Source organism: Leuresthes tenuis, unplaced genomic scaffold (assembly GCF_036924035.1).
Source record: "Leuresthes tenuis unplaced genomic scaffold, fLeuTen1.0.hap1 SCAF_9, whole genome shotgun sequence".
In the NCBI taxonomy this organism is placed as follows: Eukaryota; Metazoa; Chordata; class Actinopteri; order Atheriniformes; family Atherinopsidae; genus Leuresthes; species Leuresthes tenuis.
The window spans coordinates 34325303-34349129 of record NW_027325363.1 but is presented as its reverse complement, the minus strand read 5'-3'; positions in this window follow the sequence as shown (position 1 = coordinate 34349129).

The window sequence follows — 23827 nt, the reverse complement described above, 5'->3', positions numbered from 1 at the left end:
GTCTCATCACAAATGATAAATGCTTAACCCTCTGGAGTCAAGGGTATAATTGGCCATTTCTGACTAATTTTGATTTTACCTTCATATTTCATCTTAAAAACTGTCTAAAAAGTGAAAACCTTGCTTTGTTGGGTGTCAGATTTTTAGCACAACCTCATATTGGACCTGAAATCAAACAAAAATATGAAAAGTTTGATTTTTTTTACTGTGAAAACCACAGCAAGCACTTTCCTAGGAATAACCCATTTTTTAAATTCTTCCTGCCCCAAACAGTATTAACAAAAAAGCATGATGTCAATTATTTATCATAAGTCTGTTTTTACTTTGCCCATCAACATCAATTAAAAACTGGTTTGAAGTGCATGTTCAACACAAATTGAAAGGCTCAGAGAGTCTGCGTCTTGCCGCTACCTCATCTTAAATCAGTCTTGTGATTTGGATGCACCAGTGTGTCCATCAACTCCAGAGGGTTAAACAAATATAATTACTTTAAATACATGTCATACATATACATATAAACAATGGGGTGCCTGTGACAGTTTGTCAAAGTGTCCTTGGGTAAAACAGTATTTCCATGGTGCTGTTTTTTTATGCAGTGCTACCTGAAGACATCCAGCATTGCCTTTCTGAATCTTTTGGTTGTATTATGTACAGTAGCATATTCTTACAAATTTTATATTGAGGAACATTATTTTGAACTTGCTCCACAATGTGTGGATGTGTTTTTTTTTCTAGGTTGATGATCCTCTGCCCATCTTTACATTTGAAAGACACTATCTTGCTCTTTTTTTTGTTCCCAGTTATATTGCTGCCCTGTTGCCAAATAACCTAATTAGTTGCTATGCTTTCCTCATTTCCATACTTTTTTTTTAATCCCCATCCCAACCTTTCTGATAGAATATCCTGCCATCCAGAGCAACTGTGAGAAATGTCTCTTTTAGCTGCCCTAATGTGGTTTTACTGTAAGAAGCGTGGTGGTATTAAAGCTAATGAGAGTGAACTGAGGTGAATAATGGTGCAACGTTTTGAATATGTGACTGCAGGCAGCACTGAGTGTACTGTGACTACGGTTTTATGCTGACGTATAGGTAAAAGGAAAGTTTTTTTGTTTTTTTATGTTGCCAACTTTGTTTTGTAAATGCAATTTACTGGGGACTTAATTTCCTTTGCGTTAAAATAGTTTAGAGTTAGTAGGCCTGTAGTGCAGGAGAAGTAACTAAGCACACTTCTTTGGTACCTCTGAAGCAAACTTCAACTGTGTATTTATTTTTATTTTGTTGCATTCTATGATTATTTAAGTTATGAAAAACCATAATAATACATAATAATTGAGTACTTGAATATTTAGTCCTCAATTTAATTAAATTCAATTAAGTTGTATTTATATAGCGCCAAATTACAACTATTGTCATCTCAAGGCACTTAGATAATATAGTCCAATTCAAACCAATTGGAATTCAATTCATTGTAATCATATGCACATATTTGACACTTAGATGTCTTTGAATGTTGTACAGCTAAAGAGTAACATTTATTTGATTGAAGATTTATTTCAATAGTTTGCATTTGATATTGAAACCTTTAATGATGCACCCAAGTATGGAAGCGAATCGTGACCATAATTCAAATTAAAATGCATTTGCAGAAATGCTTTTTCATTTTAAGAATGTGGCTGCATTATTTGACTCATAAATTAAATTTGTAATCAATCACCCAATTTGCATTTTAATTTTCTTCTTCATGAGTGCTCAATCTTTCACTTAATTAAAATGATTAAAAATTAAAATGAAAAAGAAATACACATTTGAGATTTAATTTTCAAAATATGCCCCAGCAAATATATACCAAATTTCAATTTGAAATGTAAAATTTGACACTAAGTTATTTCTAGTGACAGTCACATTAAGTGAAATTAAGTGAAAGATTGAGCACTCTTGGAGAAGAAAATTAAAATGCAAATAGGATGATTGATTACTAATTTCATTTATGAGTCAAATAATGCAGCAACATTCTTAAAATGAAAAAGCATTTCTGAAAATGCATTTTAATTTGAATTATGGTCACGATTCGTTTCCATACACAAGAACAGAAAGTAATAGATATATGTGACCTTATCTATAGGTCAAGTTTTTTGAGTGGATGTTGATTTTTGAGTTTTGCCGGTGCCAGACTAGAATTGCTCAACATGACATTGCAAATCATGCAGTTAGGACGCTGACTCCCACACGTTCCGTTATCCATATTGTACATATTCGTCCAACCACTTTCTTTTTTTGCTCGACATAGTAAGTATGAAGGGATTCAAATATTAAGAAAGAAATCACAAGACGTACCATCATGACAGTCGCAAGTTGACAACTGAACGCACCAAATTCCCTGCAGCACAGATTGGCCAAGCGATGTAGCGTGATCACCTGCAGCCAATGATGGCCAAGCGGGGCGTGTCATCACAAATCATGTGAGTCGGATGTGTGTCTTGACCTCTGCCGAACCCCTGAGACTGACTCACAGAACCCCTGGGGTTCAATCGAACCCAGCTTAAGAACCACTGCTCTTGACTGTGGAACAAAACAAAACAAGACCATGACTGTGGAAACTAAGGCAAAACCTGACCTGACCTGACCTGACCTGACCTGACCTGACCTGACCAAACCTGAAGACCGTGACACTCATAGCATGAAGTGAGGTGAGGATTTTGCCTTGAACCGAGGAGAACCTGGAAACTAAATACTGTGGTGAGGTGATTGGAAGATGGGGTTCAGCTGTGAATCAAAAGGTAGGTGACTTGAGTGAACCAAAGGAAGTGGAAAGGAAAAACATAGCAAAACCTAAAAACTAGACATGACAAAAAAACAAACTCAAAACATGACATGATAATAATGTTTAAAGTACAAAGTATCTTGCATGGCCCTAAGTGAATTCTCAATGATTTGTTTAATGAAAATTTCTTTGAAGTGTTCAACAATGATGTAGAAGATGTACAGGGTTATGTAAAGAATATTGAGAAAAAGATCTGTGTAAAATGTATGTCCAGGGAAAAAGGGAAAAGAGGTGGTAAAGACCTCTTCCTGGAAGTGAAGTGCTAGTAACCTCTCCTTCCAAGATAGCTTAGCAGTTCCAGGCCCAGCCGAACTAATGTTTGACCAGAAGCAGACGATTACAAAATCGGGGACGACACTGGACTGGATGAGCTGCACTATTCTCATTTTAAAGTTATTCATGTATTGTATTATTCATTCATTATTCGTTTATTTCATTCATTAAAATTTTTAACTTATTTGTTTATTAATCCATTATTCATTATTCTTATTTTTAATTTATTATTCATTATTCTTATTTACATTTATTCATTTATCCATTTAATATATTTGTGTATTCATTCTATGTTTATTAATCGCACATATGTCCATTGCCGTTCATCTGAATCAACTGTTCGGACCTTTGATACGGAGTAAGTAATTAAGTAGTCAGTCGCCAAGTGGGGATGGGCCATAGGAGAATTTTCCCGTAAATAAGAACATGAGTTACAGCAAATGGGTTTTTCTCTGCTATGCACTGCGAACAGTGGACGATTTTAATGTTAAAGGTTTCAAATTATTCAATATTATTTGTACGAGATGATGAGTTTTTTACAGTTGTCCTTGTTTTTCTCATAGCATAAACAGGAGGGAAATGTTAGAAAAATTATGGAGATATACTATGAGAAAAGCTGCAAGAATAAAAGTTTTTGTGAAGGGGGGAGGCTTCCTCCTACCTTTTGGTTCTCATAACACTGTGTAGCAAGCAAAATTGTTTTTGACTGTCTGAACTCGTTTTCCCATAACATTGAATGGCTAGTAATGTCCTTTTCCCATAACATTGTGTGGCCAGTAAACATAAATAATATAAATAGCAATAGTATAATTTTTTGAGTCAGACAACTTTGAGCCAGCTTTCTGACAGGTTGTGCGGACTTGTCTCTTTCTTGCAAGAAATAAATGTTTTGTGTTAATTGTATCCAGCGACTCAGCCTAATTTTGACAGAATTTTTCTGACAAGTTTCTACTCAACAGTCTTTATTTCTGTGTTCGACTTATTATTGTTGCTCAACTCCTTGGCTTTTACGAATCCAGTCTAGTCTGATGTTAGCTCTACGTTTACTGCCAGTCGACACTGTCATTACATTGTAATTCACTTTCATTTCACGAACTTGGTTACATTATCATCTTCTCTATCTTAAATCCTGTCAATTCACATTTGTTTTCCAAATGCTCTCTCTCCTTGAAATCCCTCTCTCACCCTTGCTATTTTAGGCCATCCGGCAGGTACCGGGTTATGTTTCTGGCTATTAGGATGGAGTACTGGGTGCTGTGATTGTTGGACATACAGGTTAGCTCCCCCATTGCAGTTGATCCTCTCTGTTGGTGATGATATTTGCATGTCATCAGTCCTGGCACCCTCTGCGAACTTAACAGGGAGGCTGAAAATTAAACAGGGGCTCCCATCACTGTCTGTGGTCAAAGTAAATATGTCTGTGCATATGTGTATTTTCAGCTAAAGTGCTGCTTTTATATTTTGGGAGGATGGTGAATAGGGGCATGTGTTATTGCTTATTTTCAGGCTTGAGCATTCACCGTAGCTTCCAGTATCACTTTTCACTTTTGTCTGAGGCAACACACATTAAACGCAAGTTGCATGAATTCACAAGACCTTGTGAAGTGAAAGAAAAGCTTATCAGTACTCCTCACTTTCTCCTCCAATCTTTCTAACTCCATCCACTTTGATTCTATGACCTCCAGCCGCTTTGTAGACATTGAAACCACCACCAAGTTGTCAAGAAACACTGTTGAAGAAAAAACAAACACACATGCTGTCTGGGCACATACACACAGTAAGCTTTCAGTTGGCTAACACAACAAGCCAAAACCACACTTCACACTTGGGCTGGCTGGGATTTATTGAGTAAGCTCTCACCCAGTGGGAGGGAAGGGAAGAACAACACCTCGCCACTGTTAAAACAACCTCACACCTCTGTGACGAGGAGGAAAACAAAAGCAGCAGTGCAAAAAGTCAAGAATGAGCAGCCATTTGCCAAATTTTTGACTGGTTAAAAGAAAAACTGGGCTAAAAATGTAAACTCCATGTTGAGCATTTAATAATTCAAAAAGCTCAGATTTCAAGAAACTGTATGATATACCAGCACTGTGTCTTGTCAAGAAGTGTTAAATCTGTCCAATCTTTATGAATCTGAAGAGTTGAGAGATGAGAACACACCTCTAGTCAAAACTATTCTAATCAATATTATACATTTGAACAATAAAATAGTTTAACAGTGTTTTTAACAGTTTTCAGTAAAAATAAAGGATTTTGGCTTCGTTACAGGAAATAATACAATAATAATTAATATTTGTGTTATGATGAAAATACTTCCGAAGATGAGAATTGTTGCATGATAAAAGTATTATCAATTATTATGCTTACGTTTAAGGAATAGCGTCACTAATATGTCACAAATGTGACCTGTACATCAACCAAAACCTCAAATATTTGATAGCAGTTTGAGTATATTAATTTTTCATACTGCCGATGCATCAAATGGTATTTTACTTTGTCACTACAGTTTCTTTACAGCAGAACATGCAATGAAATTTTTTTGACATATCTCTTTTAACAAATCTCTTCAGAGAAAGTGATTATTTTTGGTCATTTTGTTGAGGTCAAATTAGCATTGTTTCAGCCTGTGATTAAAAAGGGAAGCTGTTTTTTTTGTTGTTTTTTTTTAAACCTGGACCGTATTTCTGGCATAGAACACATTCATCTACTCATCAATAACACTTTGGTGAAAGTCAGTGTCTTTCAGACACTATTTAGATCACTCAAGTGATCACAGGAGTGAACGGGGCTGGTGGCCAGTGGCGTACCCAGGACATATTTACTGGGGTGGCCAATATGGGACACGGAGCTAGTGTGGGGTGGCCATGGCATAGCGAAGTTTAATGCCATATACACAGCCGATACACAGCCGCGGTACAGACATATATACTTATGTGTGTTTGTGTATTTATGTATTATGCATGTTAATTAATGTTATTCTGTCTTAACTTCTGTTAACTGTGTTAACTATGTGTGTAGTGATGTTTAATACAGTTGTAATTGTATAACTGAAGTGACAAACAACTTTAATGTGAGCCTACATGGTAAATTCGAACTATCCAAGCATGACCTACCATCCTGTGCAGGGGGAGCTGACTGCTCTTCATCACTAATATTGCTGAACCTTGACTGCTGGCTTGTCTGGGCCTTGCTGCTGCTGGTAGTAGCTGGGGCTGGCTCTAACTGTTGTCTTTTTTTGAGGAAGAAGCTCTCAATATTTCTGCTTCTCTTCATATTCCCCTTATATCCCTGGGGGAAATGTAATTCAATCACTCAATCAATCAATTCAGTCAGTCAATTCACTTTGAAGCAATAGCCTAAATTATGTCTATTTATAGTATCTACAAATCACTTTTAATAACACAATTAACACATGTGAAGATGAGCTAATTGATACAAACAAAAAGTCATTTTTTGATCCTTTATCACCTTCGTTTATCTTCAGGAGAAAAAAAAAACCTTTAAACAGCCCTTAAATCACAGAGCAAATAAATAAACCACAGTTTGTTGTGTTATAGCTACTTAAATCTACACTGCCACACCATATTTCACACACTGGTTGGTAAAAAATATAACAATATCTATATTGAACACACACATTTGCAAAAACACCCTCAGGCCGGAAATGTTTCATATTTCATGGCTGTAGCCAAACAACAATAAAAAAACCCTGCTAATGTTAAATGCTTAACTCATATCTGCCAATACTGGGCTATAAAAAAAGAGGGACATTTTCTGGTGTAGCGGTTGGAATACTCCACTCCCCCTGTAATGTAGTTACACTAACTCTTAATTTATTTTTTGGTTCCATGGCACTTCACTAACTCTCCTGTCATTTCAGATCCTGCCTTTTTTCCCTGCCATGCGATCAACTAATTTCCCTCACTTGGGTTTCCCCTCCCATCTCCACCTTCACCTGCAGTCCATTTTCTCAGTAGTTCCTCAGTATATATACCAGTCCATTTTCACTTGATCCCCGCCAGATTGTCTTGTGTTGTATTTTCACAAGATCTCGAGCATTTCCAATTCTGCTTTCTTGTTCTGGCTCTGTTTTGCCTGTCTTGGACTACGGATACCTGCCTGCCCCTTGTCGGAGTTGTTTGCCTTATTCTGATCTCCTGGTTTTGATCGCCTGTTTTACTTGGACTAAGTAAACCGATCTTCCCTTGCAACTCGCCTGCTTTGTTGTTGTGCTTTTTGGTTCTCCTTTGCCAACACCAGTGACTGTGACAGAACAATCTGGCCACCATGAACCCAGCTGACACTGACTGAGAGCACAGGCCTGCGCTCTTTAGCGCCGCAACGAACAATTTACCTCCATTTCAGGCGGTCTGTGGGACATGGCGGCTTGCCATGACAGGAGCTTGGGCAGCGTTCATGAACTTCTCCAAAGGCTCTCACTGTCAGATCGTGGTCTGGACCCCGCATTATCGGTCAGCCCTCCTGTCCAGATCCCTCCAGTGTCGGATGCTCGTGTGCCTCCTCCGGAACATTATTCTAGTGTTCCAGGTAGCTGTCGGCCATTCCTCGTGGAGTGTTCCCACGCCTTTGAACTCCAGCCTTCCGCCTTCCCCACCAAATGGTCCTGTGTAGCGTATATTGTCTCTCTGCTTGCCGGCAGAGCTAGAGACTAGGGAACTGCAGAATGGGAGAAGGAATCTGGCATGTGCTCATCTGTCAAGCTATTCTCCAACGAGCAGGGGTAGGTTTTCGACCATGTCACCCGGGAAGAGAGGTCGCTTGGGGTTTGTTTAACCTGGCGCAGGGGGAAGGTCCGTATCCGATTACTCAAAGAGCCAGTGCAATAGTAAGCATTCATTTATTTATTCGTCTTAAAGCATTTGTGAAATAAAGACAGATAATAACTTATTTAGAGGCTGTATTGTCTATGCCCCCTTCACTCCCGTTATATGGATATACATGGATCTCAAGTGATCTAAATAGCATCCAAAGGATGGCAACTTTCACAAAAATGTTATCGATGAGTAGATTAATGTATCTTATGCCAGAAATAAGGTCCAGGTTTGAAAAACCCGAACTTCCCCTATAAGTAAAATGTACATCTTGGAAGCTGTATATTCAAGTACAGGACATCACTGTAGTACTGAAAGTGAATTAATAAAATTAATTTTTTATGTCCAGCCCTTGAAAAGACAATGGAAGAATGTATTAGAGTGGTTTGAGGACACGTAGTTTTGAGAAATCCTAATAAAACGCTTGTTGTTATGATGAATTATACACCATATCACATGTACTTTGAAGGTGACCTGTGTTTTATCTGTGCTCAATACTTATTTATTTATTTATTCTTTTGCATATTAGTGTATTGAAAATTAGTTATGGCAGGAATTGAAGAAGGAGACATATGAAGGACAGAGTTTTAAAGGGCCATAGGAGCAAGACAGTAGGACTATACAAATGAAACACGGAGGGCAAAAAGCATTTGTCACAACGCGGTGAGGTCTTTTGATTTTTAATGGGTCTTGTCTCGTCATTTCCTGTTTTATTTTGAAGATTTAACTCTCCTCTCGTTCCATGTCACTTGCTCTTCCTCTTGTGTTACCAGTTTGATTATCTTCCCTGATCTGAGTGTTTTCACCTGTTCCCCATTTCCCTTCATGTGTATTTACAGTCTGCATCTCCCTCTGTCCTGTGCCAGTGTGTTTCATTACAAACCTAGTGTGCGTACGTTCATCCTAGCTTTCCAAAGAAATCCCACAGTCTTGACTCAAGCCATAGTGTTCTGCATTCCTCCCTCCATCAGTGGTTTTCTGTTGTAAGTTTTTCTTCATAGATCCAGTTTAGTTTTTGACGAAATTTCATAGCCTTTTTTTTTAAGGACTGATTTTGATTTAATAAACTTTCATAGAGCCTCCGTTTTTATTGGAGAGATTTTTGTTTCCTATAGCCTCTTTAAGTAGTAGAGCGACCTTAGTTATTGGTAAAATTTATAACTCCTTTCATTTTCCTTCTAGAGTGGAAATATCATTATTTTTGATACGTTTTATAGCCACAATTCTCTCTCCATAGCTATTGAGAGAGGTGTGTTAGAATTTTCATAGCCGGTTTATTTCTTTGACTTGGAGATTGCAAAGTGGCCTAAATAAAGATCTGCTTTTTGTGGAAATCCCTGCGCCTGTGTCCTGCCGGGTCGTGACAGTACACACGGGCCAGTATGGACACAGCAGGGTCTGAGCTTATCACTTCTGCTCTTAGCTCTCAGGGAGCTCGTCTCTCTCTGTAAGAGGGACAGCTGCCCACTTTAAGTCGAGGAGTAAAAGGATTAGCCCACAGCCAGGATGAATTCACGGCTGCCGTGACTGCCCAGATTGGCGGTCTCACTGAGCAGATTCAGCAGCTACTCTGGGACTCCAAGGGAAGAGTTCCAGAACCACCCGCTCCAGAACCTTGGCCTGTTCCCACTCTCGCCTATGCCGGAGCTGGAGTTCGACTGACTTCTCCTGATATTCGGGAGATCTTGGAAGATGTAAGTCGTTCCTGATTGACTGCGATATGCACTTTGAACTCTCACCTCATCAGTTTCGCACAGACCGAGCCAAGGTGGCGTATATCATCTCTTACCTGACGGGAAGAGCGAAGGCTAGGGCCATGGCAGAGTGGGATCCAGGATCCAGGATCTGTAGCTCCATCCAGGAGTTTAAGGACTTACAATTGAAGATGTAACAAGCTATATATAAAAGCTTATAATAAACTACATAGAGAGAAACCACTAGTCAGACTCTGTCAGAGGTGACAGAGTAGAGATAGAGTGCAGGCATAGAGGAAAGTACAGAAACTACAGTTCCTGCGAACTATGGTTCCTGACTCCGCCAAGGCACAGACGCTGACTCCGCCAAGGCACAGCCCGCTGACTCTGCCAAGACTCCGCCAAGACTCCGCCGGCCTTCTTCCAGCCGGTCTTCTCCTCGTCCGAGCCGGCCTTTCCGCCGGGCTCTGTCTCGTCCGATCCAGCTTTTCCGCCGGGCTCTTCCACGTCTCCGCCAGCCCTCCAGCCGGGTTCCACGTCTCTGCCGGCCCTCCAGCCGGGTTCCACGTTTCTGCTGGTCTCCGCGGAGGTTGTCCTGCCGCTGACGTCCGGCCCCAGATCACGACCATAGTTCCTGCGACCACGACCAAGCCCGTTGCCACAACCAAGCCTGTTCCGGCGGTCAGAGTCCCACACGCCCACCCCAATTTAGGAACGTCTGGGAGCCGTTCCTTAAGGAGGGGGCTATGGGCATCGCCGGGAGTGGGTGCACTGTCATCCTCGGTGTCGCTCACGGCAGCCCAGGTGGGCTCATCGTGGCCCTCGCCCGCGACTATGGAAGCCCAGGTGGGCTCATCGTTGTCCTCGCCCACACCCATGGTCGCTCGGGCGAGCTCACGCCGACGCCAGTGAGAACTTGCGTGGATTCGCCACCGCTCTTTGCCGGTGGGTGCCTGGGCTGGTTCACGGCGGACCTCGCCTCGCCGCCCTGGAGGGGCAGCCGGGTCACCAGAGATCTGGCCGTCCGCCAGACGGGACCCTTCATTAGGCCCTTCAGAGCCCCTCCCTTCCACCCTCGTTGGATGTCTGTGAGCCATCCTTGGGGGGTTCTTGTCATGTTTCTCCCCTGCCATCAGCTTCACTCACATCACCTGTTTCATTGTCATCAGCTGCACGTCATTCACTAATCACTCCCTCCACAGCATTTAGTCTCCTGGTTTCCTTTCACTCATCACAGAATCCTCACCAACCCTTCATGTCATGTTAACAGAAGCTAAGTCTGGTTTCCTGCCTCATAGTCTTGTTTAAAAGTTATTTATTCATAGTCTGGTCTCGTTTTTCCATAGTCTTGTTTTCATAGTCTTCATAGTCTTGTTTGAGTCTATGAAAAAAAATCTATGTATTTTGATAATCCGGCTCAGCCGTGCTTATGTTTTTGCCTTGCTCCCTGTTTTGTGTTTTTTGTTAATAAACCACGTTTACTTTGAAAAACTGCATCTGGGTCCTACCTCCCTGACACCTTCCCCCTTTGAAAGATTCTGGAGTCAGATTAACATCTGCTGAGTCAGCCAGAGCTGAGTAGGATAAACACAGACTCACCTTTTGGTAGCCGTAGGACCCGACCATTGCGCCGTGGAACCACAGCGTATTCTTTGAATGTGCTTTGTGATTCCGGGATAATAGAGAGATTAACTTTTCTTTTATAAAAGTTAATTTAAGAATCAAAGCCCCTCTGTGACGCCCAAAGTTTACTTGAATACCCAATTTTTGTTGGAGTTATTTTGACTCGACCCCACTCAAAAGCCACTCAGCCACCTGCCCGCACCCTTCTGCAAAAGGTGGAGATGAGATACCGCATCAGTTGCCTTCAAGCCGAACCAGAACCAGAGACTGGACCGCACGCTCCAAGGATCCTGAGCTGCAACAACGGCCACCATTCCACCAGAGAAAGAGAATCTACAAGCGTGCGCTTGGGGACTCGCTTATCCAAACTCCTGGGAAGGCGGCAGCCAAATTCTCTGGATTCTGCTCAAAGTAAGGTCCATCCTTGTCTACCTCTCAAGGAACCTTGGCTGTGGTTTGGTAATAAATAGGGCCGACTTAAAATAACCAAGTTTTCATTCACGCAGTAAGTCATCCCTATAATTAGCCAGAGACCACTATAGAAATATTAAGTCCCATGTGTCTCTTATCCCTGGGCTATTGAACTGAATCTTTGGTGTTATGTCCTCATTACCATACTTCCAGAGTGCTGTCTTACCACCATGTTAAATAAATTACCATATATATATATATATATATATATATATATATATATATATATATAAAATCGATCCGTGTTTCATATTTTTTAAGTAATTCCGGTAAATTCAGAGAGAATTCTAACCTTCAGTAATGACTCTCATTATATATTTTCATACGTTCCTTCCAGCGTAAATGGTAGATGGTCCCCCATCTAAACGAGATCTTAAGAATTCAATTCAATTCAATTTTATTTATATAGTGCAAAATTACAACAATTGTCATCTCAAGGCACTTAAATAATATAGTCCAATTCAAGTTAATTGGAATTCAATTAATTGTAATCATAATCCAATTAATTCATATAGAGCCAATTCAAAAAATAATATCCTAACTAAGGAAACCAACAGATTGCACCGAAACTTCAGTCCAATCTCCCGTCCTGAGCGTGCCTGTGGCGACTGTGGAAAGGAACGACCCCCTTTAAGAAGATATGACTAAGAATTAATGTCATATCTAGAACACTACACATGAAAAGAGTTTGGATTGTCTTAAGTGTGGTGCAGGCACTGCAAGACGACAATCCTCCGACGACCAGAGGGATCGAGTTGTGACATAAGCCTTTGCAAGAGCATTCAAATAAATGGGAGCCGTTCCATTAAGCACCTTGTAGGCTAACATCTGTGACTTGAATTTGATACGGGCGGCTAAGGGTAGCCAGTGGAGCTAAATGAACAGAGGGGTGACGTGTGCTCTTTTAGGCTGATTTTAGGCAGGAGAGCATTGCAGTAGTCAAGGCGGGAGATGACCATGGCCTGCACCAGGAGCTGGGTGGCGTGTTGGGTCAGGTATGGTCTGATCTTTCTTATGTTTAGCAATGCAAAGCGGCATTAATGAGCAACGAAGGTAACGTGATCTTTAAAGGTTAGTTGGTCATCAATCATGACACCCAAGTTTCTAGTTACCTTTGAAAGAGCAAGAGATAGGGATTCAGTTTGGATACAGATGTTGTGGTGTATGGTTGGTTTGGCTGGGAAGACAAACAGTTCACTTTTAGGGAGGTTAAGCTGGAGGTGATGAGCTTTCATTCGTGTTGATATGTCAGAGAGACAGTCTGAGATTTGTGCTGAGACCGTGTGGTCGTCAGGTGGGAATGACAGATAGAGATGCATATCATCAGTATAACATTGGTATGAGAAGCCATATGATCGGATGATCTGGCTCAGTGAGGTGCTGTATATGGCAAAGAGAAGAGATCCCAGTACTGAACCTTGGGGAATCCCTGTGGCGAGGTGGTGTGCTGCAGAAGTGTGACCAAGCCAGGATACATTGAATGACCGACCAGTGAGGTATGATTCAAACCAGGAGTGTGCTCTCCCTGTGATGCCCATGCTAAAGAGTATGGACAAAAGTATACTGTGGTTGACAGTGTCAACTGCAGCCGATAAGTTGAGCAGGATTAGTACAGAGGATATAGCTGTCGCTCTGGCTTCTTTTAAGGCTTCTGTCACACCCAACAGAGCCGTTTCGGTGGAGTGTCCACTTTTACACCCAGACTGGTTTGGGTCAAGGAGGTTGTTAAGTGAGAGGTAATCTGTGATCTGCTTAAAGACCGCCCTTTCAATGGTTTTAGACAGAAATGGGAGGAGAGAGACCAGCCGATAGTTCTCCACATGAGTTGGAGGGAGGGAAGGTTTCTTGAGCAGCGGTGTAACCTGAGCTTGCTTGAATGTGATAGGAAATGTGCCCGATGTCAGTGAAGCATTAATCACATTCGTGACGGCTGCAGTTACAGTAGGAGCAATGGATTGGAAAAGATTAATGGGAACGGAGTCCAGTGGGCATGTCATAGGACGGGTTTAGGAGAAGTTTAGACACACTGCTCTGAGCGAGAGTGGTAAATGAGGAAAATGATGCAGTAGGACTTCTGCATGCAGATTTTGTGGTACAAGATTCGGTAAACTGTTTGCTTAGAGCTGCCACTTTGTCAGTAAAAAATGAGGCAAAGGTGTCTACTGTTAGATTGGTGAAGAACTCTGGAGCAGAGAGGCTCAAGCTTGAGTTCAGGCAGAGCTGCAAGCTTTTTCTGGTGAAGATAGTGTCTAAGCTTTTTGAAAAGACACCAGTTAAATATCCTCTGTTGAGGAGCCTGTTTGTTCTGGATCCAAGGGTCCTCCTCAATATCAAAGAGTTGAGTGTCCAAAAACTCACCACTACTCTTCGACTTCTTGTGGAAACTGGCCACATTGGGGAAAAGCGCTGTGATGATGTGCCTAAGGAGTTTGGCCACTTTTTTGACCACAACCTGATGTCAGCCTCAGATTCCTCTAGAAAGTTCAGTCTAAAGAGTGATAGATTTTACCATGAACTTTTATTCAAAAAAGCAGAGTTATGCCATCTATGGGAGGCAGTAAGACTTGTCCTGATCCTTTCACATAGTCAAGCTTCTGTTGAAAGGGATTTTTCCATTAACAAGGAGATGATGCTGGAGAACCTCAAAGAACATTCCCTGACTGCTCAGCTGATCATCCATGACCATGTGCGCTTTAGTGGGGGGCTGGAAAAAGTAGGCAACACAAAATAACTGCTCCTTTCTGCATCTGCTGCCCAGCAAAAGTATCACATGTACCTCGATGATGAAAGACTTAAAAAACAAGATCAATAGAAACAACTAAAGAGAAAATCATTAATGGATGAGATAACAGAGATGAAGGTGAAAAATAAGAGGATGGAAGAGGATGTGAAAATCTTGGTGAAGTCTGCTGATGACAATGCAGAAAAAGATGAATCAGAGGGCAAACTTTACCTAATTTCAAAGTCAAACAGACTTAGAAGAGCAGCAAAAGAAAAAGAGAAATCTTGAGGCTTTGGAGAAAATGTTGGCAGAGAAGACAAAGGAACTGACTGACACTCTTTAAATGTTCTTTAACCATTTGGCCTTCCCTTGAAGTATTTTGTGTCAGAGCTGGATTTTTTTTTCAACAGAAAGGGCTACAAATTAAATTAAATTCAGTTTAGTTTTACTTATATAGCGCCAAATTACAACAATTGTCATCTCAAGACACTTAAATAATATAGTCCAATTCAAGCCAATTGGAATTCAATTCATTGTAATCATAATCCAATGAAATCCAATGAATTAATTTCAAAATATTCCAATTCATTCATATAGAGCCTATTCAAAAAACAATATCCTTGCTAAGGAAACCAACAGATTTCACCGAGACTTGTCTTCAGTCCAATCTCCCTTCCTGAGCGTGCCTGTGGCGACTGTGGAAAGGAACGACTCCCTTTTAACAGGAAGAAACCTCTGGCAGAACCAGACTCAGGAAGGGTGGCCATCTGATCCGACCAGCTGGGATTTGAGAAGACAGAAAAGAGGGGAGGGAAACACCATAACACAGTGTTTCTCAATTCCGGTCCTCATGACCCACTGAATCAGCTGTGGTGAAGGAGGGAAACATCGAAAACGTGCAGGGCAGTGGGTCATGAGGACCGGAATTGAGAAACACTGCCATAACACCATTCAAAGGATACCTGTTGGAACAGGGACACACAAGTTAATAACGACAATAATGTCACATGTACATAATATCATTTAGAAATTAAAATGGGGAAAAAAGAGAGCAAAGTGAGAAAAGGTGTGAAAGATGAGGTCCCCCAGCAGTCTAAGCCTATAGCAGCTTAATTATGGGATGTTTCAGGATCACCTGAGCCATCCCTAACTATAAGCTTTATCAAAAATGAAAGTTTTAAGCCTAATCTTAAAAGTGGAAAGGGTGTCTGCTTCCCGGCCATTTACTGGCAGCTTATTCGACAGAGAGGGGCCTGATAACTGAAGGCTCTACCTCCCATTCTACTTTTAGAAACTCTGGGAACAACAAGTAAACCTGCAGTTTGGGAGCGAAGTGCGCTGTTAGGAAAATACCTTACAATGAGATCTTCAAGATATGATGGAGCTCGGTCATTAAGAGCTTTATATTTGAGGAGAAGAATCTTAAATTTTATTCTGAATTTAACAGGGAGCCAATGAAGAGAAGCTAAAACTAGAGAAACAGGATCTCTCCTGTTAGTTCTCATCAGAACTCTGGCTGCAGCATTTTGGATCAGCTGGAGGCTTTTCAGAGAATGTGTGGGACAGCCCCATAATAAAGAATTACAGTAGTACAATCTTGAAGTAACAAATGCATGAACTAGTTTCTCTGCATCACCCTGAGACAGGATGTTCCTGATTTTAGCAATATTATGAAGGTGAAAGAAGGCAGTCCTAGAAACCTGTTTTATATGTGCGTCAAATGATAAATTTTGGTCAAAAATAACTCCAAGGTTCCTCACTGTAGAACTAGAAGCCAAGGAAATGCCATCGAGAGTAACTATACAACTAGACAATTTCTCCCTGAAACGCTTAGGTCGAAAGAGAACAACTTCAGTTTTGTCTGAATTCAGAAGCAGACAGTTCTGAGTCATCCAGGTCTTTATGTCTTTTAGACAGGCTTGTAGTCTGACCAACCTATTGGTTTCATCTGGTTTCATAGATAAGTACAGCTGAGTATCATCATCATAACAATGGAAATTTATGCCATGCTGTCTAATAATGTTACCTAATGGAAGCATGTATAAAGTAAAAAGAATTGGTCCAAGCACAGAACCCTGAGGAACTCCATGACTTATGGAAGATTCTTAATTTACAAGAACAAACAGGAATCTGTTTTGATAAATATAACTTAAACCAGCCTAATGCAGTTCCTTTAATCCCAATGACATGTTCAAGTCTCTGTTACAGAATGCTGTGATCGATCATATCAAATGCAGCACTGAGATCCAACAGGACAAGCACAGCAACAAGTCCGCTATCAGAGGCTAAGAGGAGATCATTGGTAACTTTCACCAGTGCTGTTTCTGTGCTATGATGCACTCTGAATCCTGACTGAACCTCTTCAAACAGATTATTTCTATATAAATTATCACAAAGTTGAGCTGCAACTATTTTTTTCAAGAACTTTAGACAAAAAAGGGAGATTGGATATAGGTCGATAATTAGCCAACACTTCTGAATCAAGAGTAGGTTTAAAGTAAAGGTTTAGTTACAGCAACCTTAAAAGTCTGAGGTATATATCCTGTCACCGACGACAGATTGATCAAATCCAATACAGAAGTGTCAATTAAGGGGAAAACCTCCTTAAACAGTGGTTGGGATTGGGTCTAACATACAAGTTGATGGTTTAGAAGAGACTATTGCTGTTGTTAGCTCAGAAAGATTAACTGGGCAGAAGCCGTCTAAATACAAATCTGGTTCTAAAGATACTTCTAAAGCTGCTCTACTTGATGATACATATGTGATAATAGTGGGAAGGATTTCATTAATCTTCTCTCTGATAGATACAATTTTGTTGATAAAGAATCTCATGAAATCATCACTGCTGAGAGTTAAAGGAATACATGGCTCAACAGAGCTCGGACTCTTTGTCAGCCGAGCAACAGTGCTGAAAAGAAACCTGAGATTGTTCTTATACTCTTCTATCAATGATGAATAATAAGCAGTTCTAGCTTTACGAAGGGATTTCTTATACGTTACTAAACTATCTTTCCAGAGTAATTGAGACTCTTCTGAATTAGAGGAACTCCACTGTCTCTCCAGCTTTCTTGCAGTCTGCTTTAACGCACGCAGCTGTGAATTATACCAAGGAGCCAACCTCTTCTGACTGATTACCTTCCTTTTCAGAGGGGCAACATTGTCCAGTGTTGTACGCATTGAAGCTGTAGTGCTGTCAACAAGAGAGTCAAGTTCTACTGGAGTAAAATTTAGGTAGCCATCCTCTGTCATATCAGCACATGGCAGTGAAGAAAAGGATGATGAAATCAACTCTTTAAATCTGGTTACAGCATTCTCTGATAGACATCTTTTATATGTAAAATTCTTCTCAGAAGCTGTATAGTCATGTAATGTAAATTCAAAAGTTATTAAAAAATGGTTAGACAAGACAGGGTTATGAGGGAACACTGTTAACTCTTCACTCTCAATGTCATAAGTCAGCACAAGGTCAAGGGTATGATTAAGAAAGTGAGTAGGTTTGTGAACACTTTGAGAAAATCCAATAGAGTCTAATATAGAATTAAAGTTAATATTTAGGCTGTCATTTTCAACATCTACATGAATATCAAAGTCACCCACTATAATGACTTTATTTGTACTCAGCACTAACTGTGAAAAAAATTCTGAGAATTCAGACAGAAACTCAGAATAAGGGCCAGGTGGACGATACACAACAACAAACACAAGAGCTTTTTGTGATTTCCACTTTGGGTGGGAAAAACTGAGAATCAGAGATTCAAAAGAGCTAAAACTAATCTTGGGTCTAGGACTGATTAGTAACCCTGATCTGAAGATAGCTGCCACTCCTCCTCCTCTACCTGTGGTTCGAGGAACGTGAACATTTAAATAGTCAGAGGGAGTTGATTCATTAATGCTAACATGATCCTCCTGCTGCAGCCAGGTTTCTGTAAGATAAAATATGTCAACATGATGATCAGAAATCAAACCATTCACTAACAGACACTTTGAAAAGAGATCTAATATTCAGCAAACCACATTTAATAGTTTGATATTTTTGTTTAGTTAAAGTTTTTCATTTTTTTTTTGCACAAGAGGATTTGCTCCTTTTGTGTTTTTTGATTGGGGGGGGCAGCATCAGGTGGGAAGCCGCAGAGAAGTGTGTTAGACTACAACTCTGCATCCTGGTCTCAACCCTGGGTTGTCATGTTTTTGGATGACTAATAAAGTCGTCCATATTTCTAGAAATGAGATCCGCTCCTTCCAAAGTGGGATGGATGCCGTCTCTCCTCATCAGACCAGGTTTTCTCCAGAAACATTGCCAATTATCTATTTAGCCCACATTGTTTGCTGGACACCATCTAGACAACCAGCGATTGAATGAGGACATACAGCTAAACATGTCATCACTCGTCAGATTTGGCATGGGTCCAAAGAAAACTAATGTCCGACATTGTTTTGGCAAAGTTACATGCTGATGCAACATTCATTTTAGTGACCTCCGATTGGCATAACCGGGTGTCATTACCGCCGACGTGAATAACTGTTTTACCGTATTTACGCTTATCCTTAGCCAGCAGTTTTAAATAGGATTCTATGTTGCCCGCTCTGGCCCCTGGAATACATTTGACTATGGTCGCTGGTGTCGCTAATGCCACGTTTCTGACTATAGAGCTGCCAATTACCAGGGTTTTGTCCTCAGCGGGTGTGTCGCTGAGTGGGGAAAATCTATTTGAAACGTGGACAGGTTGATGGTGAACCTGTCCACTGGGTGACTGCTCTTCCTGACAGTCACCCAGCCACTCTGAAGTCCCGGCTGCTCGGGATCTGCTAGGGGACGACTAACAGAGTGAGCTAGGCTAGTTGGCTCCCCACTTTCTAAAGGGGCCTGGCTCGCTATCGGGTGGTTTTCAACATTGCAAATCTGAGCTTCCAATTCAGATAACTTCGCCTCCAAAATTACAGAAAGACTACATTTGTTACATGCACCATTACCACTAAAGGATGCAGAGGAGTAACTAAACATCTGACACACGGAGCAGGTGAAAGCAGGAGATAGAGGAAGAGAACTGGTAGCCATGCTAAGCTAGAGAACCAGACACACCGCTAAAAAGTGAAAAATAAAGGCTAAAGATCTCAATTAAATTCAATTAAATTTTATTTATATAGCGCCAGATTACAACAAATGTCATCTCAAGGCACTTAAATAATATAGTCCAATTCAAGCCAATTGGAATTCAATTCATTGTAATCATAATCCAATTAATTCATATAGAGCCAATTCAAAAATTAATATCCTAGCTAAGGAAATCAACAGATTGCACCGAAACTTGTCTTCAGTCCAATCTCCCGTCCTGAGCGTCCTGAGGCGACTGTGGAAAGGAATGACTTCCTTTTAACAGGAAGAAACCTCTGGCAGAACCAGACTCAGGAAGGGTGGCCATCCACCTCGAGCAGCTGGGGTTTGAGAACACAGAAAAGAGGGAAAAGAGAGGGGGGGGGGGGACACACCATAACGCCATTCAAAGGATATCTGTTGGAACAGGGAAACATACGTTAATAACCACAATAATGTCACATGTACATAAAATCAATTGTGAAATTAAACAGGGGGAAAAAGAGAGCAAAGTGAGGAAAGGTGTGACAGATGAGGTCCCCCAGCTGTCTACGCCTATAGCAGCTTAACTATGGGATGTTTCAGTATTAAATCAGGGGGCAAGCTTTACTTTACTTTAATTCAAAGTCAAACGGACTTGTTTTGATTTGAACAACATGCACGTGAGTCAATGTGTTCGACATTAGTGTGGTTTAAAAAAAAAGAAATTTCCATTTTGCATGTGCATGAATTTGTATCACATTATGCAATTTAGAACTGGTTTTGGTACTGGAAAAGCTTGAAAACTGACCTTGAAAGTCCTTGAAAAGTACTTGAATTTGACTATGAAAAACGTGTACGAACCCTGTCAGGATCTGAACATCAATCTCACATCTCCAGAATCTCAAAAGTAATGCTGTAAAGCCAAACTTGAGCTAACGAGTGTTCGCAAATATTGGAAAGTTATATGATCTAGGAAGGAATGACCAGTTACCCACAAACTTGTAGCACACTCTTTATTCTGATTATTATAGTAATGCAGACTATGGAAATGCATCTTCTATGCGCTTGTATTTTGCTAGATGTTTTGTTTAAGAAAAAAATAAAAAAGGCTAGTTAACAGCGATGACATCGAGGTGTGTGGTTTGATCACAGTAGTCACTGATAAGTACTTTTTTCCTAGTGTACGAATAGTAAATGACAACATTTTCCAACAGGCTGCAAAAAAGAATAAATAATAACAAAATGGTTGATCATCCATCATGTGAAAAATAATGGTGCCTCTGTCATCTCATTAGCTTTTGCTTTCGCTTCCGGCGCTGTAGGAAACGGCAGCCACTCCAGTCGCTTCGTAGCACTGTTTTTGTTTTCTAACACTATTTATCTTTTTTTTTTTGCTTTTGGCTTACTTCATTGAGAAGTTTTTGTCTTTTGTATATGTATCCCATGGATACAGCGGACTTTTACACAAGAGCCAGCTCTCTCATTTATTCTAGGGAGAAGTTGCTGGCTCTCAGAATGAGCACACATGGAAAAAGGCACAACATCCTGACATGGCTAACAGATAACATACCAGACGCTAACGTAGACCTGCGGGGATTTACAGTGGTAAGAGCCGACAGGGACACGAAGGCATGCGGGACAAGCAAAGGTGGGGATCTCATCATCTAAGTTAACAACCGTTGGTGTAACCCTGGCCATGTCACAGTCAAGGTAGTGTTGTGTTGTCCTAATCTGCAGCTGCTAGCTGTTAGCCTGCGGCCATATTATCTAACCTGGGAGTTTAGTCACGTGATCTCCTGTGTTTACATCCCTCCGAGAGTGGAAGCAGCTGCTGCCTGTTACAGGATACACAGTGTCACAGCACGGCTGCAAATGCAACATCCTGAGGCCTTCATGATAATATCTGGACACTTCCATCATGTCACCTCAGACTCCACCCTGGCTGCTTTTCACCAGGTTGTCAACTGCCCCACCAGGAAGAACAGAACAATTGACTGTTCCGTGCTACCCAAATAACAAACCATGGGTAACACAGGGTGCCCCAGATAAAATACTTTCAGTTGTTAAATGCATGGCTAAATAGAACTGTTTTGAGCCTGGATTTAAACATTGTCAGAGCTGAGGCCTGTCTCACATTTTCTGGAAGACTATTCCAGATTTTAGGAGCATAAAACTGAAACGCACTCTCACCTTGTTTAGTCCTGATTCTGGGCACCAGCAGGAGACCCCTCCCCGAGGTTCTCAGAGTCCGAGTTGGTTCATATGGCTCTAACATGTCAGAGATGTACTTTGGCGCTAGACCACGAAGAGACTTGTACACGAGTAGAACTGTTTTAAAGTCTATTCTCTGAGCGACAGGAAGCCAGTGCAGAGACCTGAGCACTGGACTAATATGGTTGTATTTCCTGGTTATAGTCAGGACTCAAGCAGTGGCATTCTGGATGTACTGCAATTGTCTTACAGGTCGTTTAGAGAGCCCAGTGAGCAGGCCGTTGCAGTAGTCTAACCTGCTGGAGACAAATGCATGAATTAGTCTTTCTAAGTCTGGTTTAGACACTATTGCTTTGATTCTGGCAATGTCTTTTAGATGGTAAAAAGCTGCTGATGTTATTGATTTAATCTGGGTGTTCAAGTTCAGGTCCGAGTCCAATATTACCCCTAGATTTCTAACTTGATTATTAGGTGACTGATAACACTTTCTCCTTGTTTCTGTGGGCCACAGACAATGATTTTAGTTTTGTCTGAGTTTAGCTGGAGGAAATTGTTTTGTATCCACACACTTTTTGTTCGATGCAGTGACAATATATCTACAGACCTGTGTTCTCCTGCTGTCAATGACACATAGATCTGAGTGTCATCTGCATAGTTGTGATAGGACGCATTATAGCTGCGTATTATCTGGCTTAATGGGAACATGTATAGATTGCACAATAGGGGTCCCAGGATAGACCCCTGGGGAACCCCACAGGTCATAGCTATTTGGTCTGAGACAGTTATCAATTTCAACAAAATACTTCCTGTCCTCGAGATAAGACTTGAACCAGTTTAAAGCACTACCAGAGATTCCCACCCAGTCTTCTAACCTCTGTAATAAGATTGCATGGTCAACTGTGTCAAACGCAGCACTCAGGTCCAGCAGAACTAAGACTGAGACTTTGCCTGCGTCTGTGTTCAGGCGGATATTGTTTGTCAACTTGATCAGAGCGGTCTCAGTGCTGTGGTGGGGCCTAAAGCCTGATTAGACAGTATCAAAAGCATTGTTAGACAAGAGAACGTCAGAAAGCTGTTGGTATACAACTTTTTCTAGGACTTTGCCAAAGAATGGCAGGTTTGATATAGGCCGGTAGGTGTTCAGTACTGTGGCATCAAGATTGCTCTTCTTTAGAAGAGGCTTAATGACATCAGTTTTTAAGGCCTTTGGAAATGTTCCAGTCTGAAGGGAGATGTTAACTAGATGGGTGAGTTGTCGTAACAAACTGCTTAGTACAGACTTTAGAAATCTAGTGGGCAACTCATCAAGGCAGCATGTCAATGAACTCAGACTGCAGATGATCTCTTCGACTGTTTTGTCAGTAACAGGTGTGAATTGTGTCAGCTCCAGTTGTCTAGCTGATTGTCGAGTAGTTGTTTGTGTTGTGGAAATTATTGCATTTTTAATGCCTTGAACTTTGTCATTAAAGAATATTGCAAACTCATTACACTTAGATGTAGAAATTAGTTCTAAAAGCAGTGAAACTGGAGGGTTTGTTAATCACAGCAGCACTCTCCTCCTCTCCCTGCCCCCGGTGGACGCAGGCAACCCCGGCGGCCGCAGGCATCCCCTGAGGAACTGGTCATCCATTTCGGGAGGGACAGACCCAGTCCCAGATCAGTTCTGTTAGGAACAGAGAAGGAGGAGGTGGAGGTTGTTAAAACCTATAAATATCTTGGGTTGTGGCTAGACAACAAGCTGGACTGGATGAGCAACACGAGGCAGCTGTACAAGAAGGCTGAGAGCAGGATGTACTTCCTGAGGAGGTTGAGATCTTTCAACATCTGAAAGAAACTCTTCTACCAGTCTGTGGTCGCCAGCGTCCTGTCCTACGCAGTGGTGTGCTGGGCAGGGAGTACCTCAAAGGGAGACTTCTCCAGGCTGGAGAAGCTGATCAGGCGGACTGGCTCTGTGGTTGGCACGAAGCTGGACCCTCTGGCAACAGTGGCAGAGAGGAGAACAATGCACAAACTCCTGGCTATACTGGTCAATGCCAGCCACCCTCTGCACACTGTCATCACCAACCAGAGAGGCCGGTTCAGCGAGAGGCTGCTTCTCCCCAAGTGC